Source organism: Fukomys damarensis, unplaced genomic scaffold (genome assembly GCF_012274545.1).
Source record: "Fukomys damarensis isolate Sample0158 unplaced genomic scaffold, DMR_v1.0_HiC HiC_scaffold_19, whole genome shotgun sequence".
NCBI lineage: Eukaryota > Metazoa > Chordata > Mammalia > Rodentia > Bathyergidae > Fukomys > Fukomys damarensis.
Genome location: NW_022900931.1, coordinates 5,515,933 through 5,526,401, shown reverse-complemented (window position 1 = coordinate 5,526,401; position 10,469 = coordinate 5,515,933). Strand labels below are relative to the sequence as shown.

Genomic DNA, 10,469 nt, shown 5'->3' with positions numbered 1-10,469 from the left:
TAACAGACTTAAACAGGAAGCCAAGCCAGGGCTGGGACAGGGAGTGGGGAAGAGATGTGGGCAGCTCCCCAGGAAGGTGAGCCCCAAGCTCACATGTAAGTCATGTAAGAGGTTGGTTGTGTCACTAATTTTAATTGCCTATGACTCTGGCTTCCCCCTTCTCCAAAGGAGAACAGGACATCAGACCGGAGCTCTCAACTTCACTGACTCTTAATGAAGACCAGAAAAACACAGGCCACCAACTTTATTTTACCCACTAAGGGTATTTTTTAAATGAAAAAAAAAATCTATCTCCTCCCATTATTTTACTTCAAAGCCATTTTAATAATTTAAAAAGGCACAGGCTGGGGACTTAGCTCAGTGATGCTACCGCCTGCCTCACAAGCACAAGGTCCTGAGTTCAATCCCCAGTACCAAAAAAAAAAAAAAAAAAAAAAAAAAGAGCCCCTTTGGGCTGGGGATTTAGCTCAGAGGTGCTGCTGACTGCCTCGCAAATACAACGTCCCGAGTTCAATCCCTGGTACAAAAAAAAAAGGCCCTTTAACACAAAAAAAAATAAGTATACATAAGTATCCCTTATATGAAATGCTTGGGACCAGAAGTATTTCAGATTCTAGAATTTCTTAGATTTAGAATATCTGCAATACATAATAATATACCTTGGGGATAGGACCAAAGTCAAAACACAGAATTCATCTACTTTCTTATGCACCTTCTACACACAGCTTGAAGGTAATTGTATGCAATCTTTTTAACAATTTTGTCCAAGAAACAAAGTTTCATAGTATGCAATTTTCTGTTTGTGGTATAACATTGGTGCTCCAAAAAATGTCATATTTTGGAACATTTTAGTATTTGGAGTTTCAGGTGGGTGATGCTTAACCTGTACCACAATCTCAGAATAAAAGGCCTTAAACAGAATATCTTCAGCTTTATAACAAAACAAATGTACTGCAGATGTTTGGGCTGCATGACAATGAATAATCACCATGAACTGGTGTTTAGAAATCCTGCCAACTGATGGCAAAATTAGGCACTATGTACTGAGTGCTCATCTTATGACATTTCACATCGGCTAGGACCTTTACACAATGTCTCTATAGTCACATTAGGTAGAAGTATCATACCCATATTTTGGAAGGAAAACTACATTTCAGGGGGAAATGGTTTGCCCACTGTCACACACAAGCAGTGGAGTATATGCCTGGTTCCTCTGCCAACACACTCGGACACTGGGGAGAGCTCAGGAGACTGCAGGGCCCTTAGTAAAACAAAATGTCTATTTTATTGCTCTTGCTCTGGCGGTGGGAAGGTAAGCGTTTGATCAGCCACCTTTTTTTTTCTTTCTATAGCTCCAAACAACCAACTTAAATCTTTGTGAAACCAGGAGGGACACAAATATTGTAAATAAATGGAATCATGACCCAAGGCATTTCAGAACCCTATCTTATCTTCTTTCTCCTTCTCTATTTTGGACTAGTGCTAAAGAAAATCATGACCCAAGGCATTTCAGAACCCTATCTTATCTTCTTTCTCCTTCTCTATTTTGGACTAGTGGGAAAGGGAGATATGGGAAAAGACTGAGTATCCACATAAGTCAAGAAATGGGAGCCGGGCGTGGTGGTGCATGCCTGTAATCCTAGTACTCTGGAGGCTAAGGCAGAAGGATCGCTGTGAGTTCAAGACCAGCCTAGGCTACATAATGAGTTCCAGGTCAGTCTCGACTATAGTGAGACCCTGTCTCAAAAATACCAATACATAAAAATAAATAGGCAGACAATCACAAATAGAAAACAAACTTAAGGTGTATCTCATTTTATAAACTTCTGTCTTTCTCTACTTTTACCACTTAACACTGAAGTCTACTGTATTCAACAGTCTTCTGCCATCATCTTCCCAATGGTATTTCACCACAGGACAAGACACGGCCATGTGAAGGTGCTGATGGGAAGCAGGCCCCACACCAGACCCTCCACAAGTGCATGGGAAAGCAGAGCTGAACAGATAAAGCAGCTTGAGGCAGTGGTGAGCACCTGCAGGGTCGGGAAATCGTTAAACCAAGGTACCAAGGCCTTGAAGAGCCAAATACATTTACGACAAGTAGCATCCTGAGCAGCTCTGACAACAATCAACATCAGAGCTACACAGTCGATAGTTTAGGATTGACTGTCACTGTAGATTGAAAATAATTTTTTTCTTTTCCAATTGCCAGCATCAAATGTGAAGAGTAGAGACTAGAATAATGACCCCAGTTCCAACAATTACCAACACAAGGCCAATTTTCTTTCCTGTGTTGTGAAACCTGTGGAATGCCCACAGAACGATGTACCCCAGCAGACCCTGAGAAGAGGCCCAAAGCAACTGCTAAAGGGATCAGCATCTTGTGGGGAGTAAGGGCCACTTAAAACATGTGTAAAACCAAGGAACGACAATAAAACCCTGCAAGGTCAGCAGTGATGAGTCACAGTGATATCACACACCCCTGGACATCATGGGATAAAAGGGCACTGCCCACCCTACGGGTTTCTTCCACCAAACCATAAGCTCAATCTAATAACAGGAAAACACTTAGCAGACTCAACCTGAGAAACATTCCACACAATACCCACCCAGCATACTTCAAAACTACCAGGGTCGTGAAAAACAAGGAAAGTGTGTGAAACTGTCATAAGGACTAAGGAACATGACAAATAAACATGACATGGGCATCTGGATGGGATCACGGACCTGAAACAGGCCATCAGTGAAAAGGCTGATGAAGTCTGGATGAAGCCTGTGCTTTAATGATATAACCATGCTAATTTATTAATTTTGATAAGTGTGCTATGGTTATATAAAATGTCAACAATGGGGGAAACTGGGTGAATATGGGAACCTTCTATACCTTTTTTCAACTTTTATGTAAACATTTTTCAAAATAAATATTTATTACAGGCAATCCATTCAGGATTCCTATTCCCCAATAAATTTTCCTATTCTTAAAAAAATTTGTTTAAGTTTATTACAGAAATAATATAAACTTGTAAACTGACTAAATAATATTCATTCTATCATTCAGAAAGAGGAGTCAGTGACTATTTGGAGTTTGTTTTAAAATTTAGCTAAGGAAGAAGCCCACATAAGGAAATAATCTATTAAAAATCTCAAAGAGCCGGGCGTGGTGGCGCACACCTATGATCCCAGCACTTGGGAGGCTGAGGCAGGAGGATCACTGTGAGTTTGAGACCAGCCTGGGCTACATAGTGAGTTCCAGGTCAGTCTCAACTACATAGTGAGACCCTGTATCAAAAAAAAAAACAAACAAAAAAATCTCAAAGCAAGAACTTGGAAATGAAGTCAGTGCCTCTGTAAACTGAAGGTCACATAAGATGATCAACACTGCAGTCTAGTGGGACAGCAGTAGTAGAGCAAGAAGTGACAAAACCACGAGGTTGCCCCTGCAGGGTCCGTCTGCTCCAACCCCACCGTGCTGGTTGGCAACAAGCCCAATTCCTGCACCACCCTGACCTGCCCCGCCCTCCTTGGTGGCCTCAGCACCTCCAGGCCCTTCTCTGCTTCAGCTCACCCCAAGCATCACTTCAGTCACTCAGCAGCTTCTGAGAGTCTGCAGGTTAGTGCTAAGCTTCTAACAATGAAAAGAAGCACCACAGACCACCATCTGGTATCCAGCAAAGTATTTTTTGAGGTATCTAGGGGAAAAGATGAACACTCAGCTAAGAAACCTGAAGTCAGATCTGCACAATGGACAGGCTAGGAGCAGGAGAAGTGGATTCCTATCCACACTCGGAACTACTCCAACTATGAGCTGTCTCGGCATCATCACACCTTCACATAGCTTTGTATGTGCTTCTTCATAACAGAATCTTCCTACATTTAAAAAAGGGCAGGGCCAGGGATTTAGCTCAGCGGTTCGGTGGCCTGCCTCGCAAGCGCAAGGACCCGAGTTCGATCCCCAGTACCAAATAAATAAATAAAAAAGGACAAAATTCTGAAACTCAAAACACACTCCTGGATTTTCAAATGATGAATAGCTGTGAGGAACAAATCCATTGTGAGCTGGATTTAACACAACTTCAGTAGCTGGGGTCAAGATGGAGGCAGGCACCTGTGACACAGCAGCTGATGTCTCCCCATACTGCAACAAACATGCCTGGCAGGAAACAGCACAAAGAAGAATAGAGTGAAATATTTCAGTCCAAATGCCCTGCAACAAAACCTCTGAAAGATAAAGTGAGAAAACCAGTGGCGATGTTTTTAAGACAACCTTTAACAACAACACAAAATAACAGAAGGCAATCTAAATAAGTTGGTATTTATTCTCCAGGGCAAGTTTCCAAATGACATATGTTTCCTCTTCATCAAGGCAAGCTTTCCTGAGCAACTTCATTATTTCTACTTACCCAGTAATCCATGAGTGTCTTGCAAAATGCAGGTCAGGACTTACCTTGTACTCCAAATTACACAACCAAGAATCCGTACAAGAGTCATTGATCAATACCTGCCACGACCACTCCAGTAGAGTCTGTGTGACAATGCCGGTCACCTGGCAGAAACCAGACCAGAGGTATCGTCCCCACGGGGTTAAGCCTCCTGGAGGTCCTTGGCACACACCGCATGCAAAGTCAGCCGTGAAGAGAATAGCTGGCCTCTCTGCCTGCAGTTTGGGGACATTGGGTTCATCTATAATTCTGTTCTATTTTGTCTTTATTACTATTTGTTCATTATCTGTAGAATTGTATTCTGGGCCCAGGAAAGGTTAGGAACAATCAGATGTTCCTAGAGATGGGGAGATATTGAGGCACAAGAGGACGGGCGGCCAAAGTGCTGACCCTGAGCCCCGGACTGTGAAGTCCTGAAGGTGAACCTGAAGGTGACATGCTGAAGGCAGTCCTTTGTTTTACAAAGTTCCCCTTCTGACTGCGTATAGGTGTGGTCTTACCTTGACTTAATGGTCTTAGCTTTTGTGATGGTATATAGGTGTGGTCTTAACTTGACCTTGTGGTCTTAGTTTTTACAGTACTATTGTCTATCTTTCTCATGCCTGCCTGTGACTGGAATCACTCTTGTGGTGTGCCCTTGAAACTAGTATATAAACACCTGGAGTTAGAAATAAAATTGCAGCAGCATTGGCAAACTTCACCTCGGTGTTGAGTGCTTTTGTCTGACTGTCATCGCCGAACCTGCTCCCACCTTTCAGAGAACCTGTATCTCCTCGTGAAATCCCGTGTTAGCTGCCCTACGGTCGGTAGCAAATACCTCTCTGCCAAAGCTTTATCCTTCCACTTCGCATGAGAAAAAGTACAAATGCTTTTCCCATTCATTTTGGTTTGGTTTGGTTTGGTTTGGTTTTTTGAGACAGGGTCTCACTGTGTAGTTGAGACTGACCTGGAACTCACTATGTAGCCCAGGCTGGTCTCAAACTCACAGTGATCCTCCTGCCTCACCCTCCCAAGTGCTGGGATTACAGGCGTGCGCCACCACACCCGGCTCCATTCATTTTTAAAATGATCTGTTTAAGTGGAAACTCCAAATGCACTCTGAAATCTGTATACTAGACTTGTAAAGCTTGTGGGCTATGTGCCTGTCCTCCACCTAGGCTAGGCAAGCATAGCGTAGCCATAAGTGCCAGGCGTGGCCCCTTCCCCAGAGTCACCCCCTCCTAAGCTGCCATGGATGCAGGCCTGTCCTACTCCAGTCTCAGGCCTGGGTCTGTCCCCAAGTACCATCTTCATCATGCCTCACTGCTCTTGTTTCCTTGGCACCTCACATAAGGTTTCAGTACCTACGGGTACAACACATGCAGAAAGGAGAAAGCCCTTGAGAAAAATGGCAGCCTCACCTCTAAGGCACACGGGGCTCAGGTGCAAATGCAAGTATCTGATAGAGTATAGCCTTGACTCGTACCTTCATACAAACCCCAGCCCATAGCCACTGGCTATGGAGTCCCCAAGTCAATTTACCTCTTGGCCTCAATTTCTTCAATTGTTACAATGAGACCAGCACCTCTGATCCAATAGGTTGCCAGGAGGATTAAGTGGTCTAGGGCCAGGTTCCAAAACCTAAGTCTCCATTCCTCCAAATCCTACATCCAGTCTACTTCCATCTGGCCCACACTGACAAGGTACAATGAATAAGAAGAAGCAGACTCCACCAAGGGACCAGCACCTTTATCACCACCCACAGAGCTGTCCCATGAACAACAGATGGCAGGCGCAATGCCTGATACACCTGTTACCTGGATTTGATTTTTCTTTACATCCCATCCACTTCTGGACAGTAGGGAAGGATGCCTGCTCCCTTCCCACTGTTTCCGTGAGAAGAGATTTTCCCTCCGTGCTCCTGTCTATGCCCTAATTCCTCCTCACAGGAAAACAATATAGTGTGGTATGCTCTTCCAGTGGGGGCCAGAAGCAGCCACGAAATACATGCTCCCTGTCTGGACAATCATCCACCAAACAGTAAGATGCGATGAGAATTAGGCATCTTCTTTCCCTCTCCACCACAAACCAAGCAGGCAGTCATGAGAAGCAAGGGTGTCTGCTCTGCAGACCCAGCAGGTCTTCAAGTAGCCTGTGCCAGCACCTACAGCGCTGTCAGGGAGTGTCAGCAAGCCCACCTGCTAGTACTGCAGACCAACCATATTCCACTAGATCCCCAGCGTGCTGCATGTACTGTCCTGCCAGCCGGTCGCTCTAAGTACAAACTTTAGAAAAACACTAGTGCAACCCTGTACCAGGAGACCCACAGAAAGAATGCTCACAGTCAGGTTACTCACAATAGTCAGAACACTTAGAAATTCAGAATCTGATGACAAAAGAATGGTAGGTTGTGGTCTGTGCTTGTGTTTGTATATTTATTTATTTTTGTACCGGGGATCAAATTCAGAACCTTGTGCTTGAAAGGCAGGTGGTGGAACCGCTGAGCTAAATCCCTGGCCCCCTACTTGTGTTTAATTTTGTGTCGACTTGACTCAGCCTTAGGATGCCTAGATATTTGGTCAAACATTCTGAATGTTTCCGTAGAGGTTTTTTTGGTTTTGTTTTTAAATGAGATTAACATTTTAATCAGTAGGCTACAGACTGCCCAGAGTGGGTAGGCCTCATCCAATCAAATGAAGGCCTGAACAGAAAAAAAAAAATCCACTGAGGGAATCCCACCGGCCAACCTTTCAGCTGGAACTGCACTATCAGCTCTTCTGGTCTTAAGTCTGCCAGTCCATACTGCATATATGGATTTGCCCATCTCCACATATGCATGATCTAATTCTTTATAATAAATCTTTGTATCCATACACACATCCTATTTGTTCTGTTTCTCTGGAGAATCCTAATGTAAGGCACACAACAGAAAATTATTCAGCAATAAAAATCAACAATAAAAGCAATTTGCTGATGATTCCTGCTTTTAAAAGCACATAAACAAAGATCAAATATATTATTTACAGATACCTATGTATTCTTTTTTCAAAATAAAAAAGCACAGGGATGGATGGTGAAAGATTCTGGACCACATCTACTCCTGGCAAGACAAAGCCGTGAGGAGCTTCCTAGTGGTACACGAGGGTTTCTTTCTCAAACTGGGAGGTTGGCTCCAAGGCATATATTATTATCCTTCAAAGCTTACATATCCAGCCAGGTGCAGTGGGACATGGCTGTAACCCTAGCACTCCAGGAGGCTGAGGCAGCAGGAGTACAAGTTCTAGCCCAGCCTGGGCAGCTTAGTCCCTTAGTAAGACCCTGTCTCAAAAGGGGTGGGGTGGGGGTATAGCTCAGTGCAAAGGCCCTGGGTCAATTTCCAGGACTAGAAAACATTCCACCTCTCTTGTTTTATGTGAATTGTAATAATAAAACACTTTTAGATTAGAGGTTGATGAGATACACAGGAAAGAATCATGGGTGTATAGCAAATGCAGAGCCAAAAGTAGGCCAGTGCTGGAACTCACACAGATCACTGCCACCATGCCCCATGGCTTTCCAGCCTAGTCAAGAAGGTCCAGTCTGACCTGAAGCCCTGCAGGGTTGGGAGCTTTCAGGACTTCCTTCTCTCTCTCACTCTGAAAACATCTGTGCATTTGTTTTGCATGCAGAAGAGGAATGGGCTATTGAAATTATGCCCGTGTGAATTCCTCGCCTACAGGGAAGAACAGAGGGCGACTGCCATGCTGGCTCATCTGCTGCTGATCCTAGAACCCCTCAAGGCTCTACATGTCACCCTAGTTTTGGTTTTCAATGTCCCCCAGGACAAAGCCACTGTGCCATCTTGAGGTGGCTTACCACCTTAGAAGTTCCCTTCTCTACCTCACCTCAGGAACTCCTGGTTCCCACAGGGTATAAAACCAGCAGCCACACCCACCAAAGGTCAATGGGAAGAATAGGCCTCAGGGAACCATAGTCACCAGCTCCAGACAAAGCAGAAGCAGCATCCAGGCAGCCGAGGCCTCCTCCTGACCCCTCTTCCCACAATAATGCCTAACAAGTCCCCAGTATCCTCGAGGGCTTCACAGATTTGGGGCAACAGGACTGCACAGAGGACTCCCCGTCACACTTTGAGTACAGTAGAATGTTCGCCTCATGTGCTGCTGCCAGGTTTGGTAAATATTTCTACATTGATGTAGATTTACTCTATGACTATTTTACTTAGACTTTTATTAGGATTAGCTGCAGAATTTTACTACATGCATACCAGACATCTGTTAATATGGTCATATAGATCTTCCTTCTAATTTGTAGTGAATTGTTTTGTTTAACATTAATTAGACACTATGTACCTTGCCCTGTCCTAACCACTTTATAGGACGCATCCCATTCAGTCCTTACTTCAGCCTATACAGTTCTAGTCTCGTTCTGCCAACTTCATGGATGAGGAGATTAATGTTCAGGGAAACTACATTCATTAGCCAAAGTCAGAGAATTACTGGATGGCAGGGGTAGGGAACACAAATACAGCCAGAACTTCCTCAGGCAGACACAATTCCTTGGGTTAGGCTGTCCTTGTTGTATCTCTAGAATAACCCTTGTTTAGTCATGGAGAATTAATCTTTTAATATACTATAATATTCATATTCTACTTAGAAATATATTTAGAAATGTTGCAAATATATACACACATAGATGTGCATAAATACACACATAATAGGAAACACCCAGCAGACCATGGATAGAACTAGAAATGCAAACATTTGGGGTGAGAATTTGACTACATAAAAGTCTTATGGCAAATGACATCTAGACAAAAACTTATAGGGCCAGGGATTTAGCTCAGTGGTTCCGCCGCCTGTTTTGCAAGCGCAAGGACCAGGTTCGATCCCCTGTACCAAAAAAAACAAAAAACAAAAAACACCTTATAGAAACAATAGCAAGGACATATTTGCAATACATACAACAAATGATTTAGAACCCTAACATTAAAAAGAAAAAACAGGGCCAGGGATTTAGCTCAGTGGTTCGCTGCATGCCTCACAAGCACAAGGTCCTGAGTTTGATCCCCGGTAACAAAACCAAAACAAAACAAAACAAAAAAAACAATCCAACACACAAATAATTCCTAAAAACTGGAAAACAATCTAATAGAAAAAAGGACAAAAAATATGGTTATGGAATTCTAGAATACAAGTGATCAATAAACATGTAAAATGGTGCTCAACTTCACTAGTACTCAGGAAAACATGAACTAAAATGATAATGGAATATTTTCACTCAGATCAGCCCCAAAGCCACGCAACATCTACTGCCAGCGGAAACACCCAAAAAAGGGTGTATTCATAAATTGCTGGGACAAGTCCATAAAACAGCAGAAGCAATTTGATGGCACTAGCCACTAAAAACTACCAAACTGGCACTAGATCCAGAGGATAGGTGGCATTCATTCACCCACTCCACTCAATCAACAATGCACACCTGTAACAGGCCAAGCTTTTTTTTTTTCCATCTCTGTTCTCAGGCAAGCTTAAATTCATGCATGTGGTAAGCTCGAAAGGAAGTGGAATCAGCAAGTTGCTGAGTGATGCCTACAGTTGCTTCCTCTTTTTTAAAAAAACATGTGTTCATGTTGGTGAGAGTCAGGAGAAAGAGTGCATAGTTCTGCTATACCAAAATAGTCAAGGTTGGCTTGTCTCGGCCTTGCGACTGGAGGCTTATTGTCACCTTACTGTTTACACATCTTTTTGTTTCACTTGGCAGGAGCATATATCAACAAATGCAGTAATCTGTAACTTTGAGAAATCTAATAAGAAATACTGCAAACAGCCTTTGTTTACACACAACAAAAGAAGAGCATAAGGCTCACATCCAGTTGTTAGCAGAGCCAAGAGACCAGCCTTGTCCCACGGACTGACTGTGAAGGGGGACTCCTGCTCCCATATGGCGTCCCCAAAACTCAGCACAACCACCCACAAAGCAGAACTCAGGAAGAACACATGGAAATGTGTATACTGACAGTAGCTTCAGGGACACAGGATAGCAACATTTCTG

The 10,469-nt window shown here is 43.5% G+C and overlaps 1 long non-coding RNA gene across 1 annotated transcript; it reads left to right on the top strand.

Moving 5' to 3' along the window:
* The first annotated feature begins 1,677 nt into the window (after window positions 1-1,677).
* LOC104869246 lies at window positions 1,678-2,425 on the top strand. Its single transcript, XR_782254.1, has 3 exons — window positions 1,678-1,713; window positions 1,917-2,025; window positions 2,213-2,425. It is a non-coding gene; the product is annotated as an uncharacterized LOC104869246 (long non-coding RNA).
* The last annotated feature ends 8,044 nt before the right edge of the window (window positions 2,426-10,469 follow it).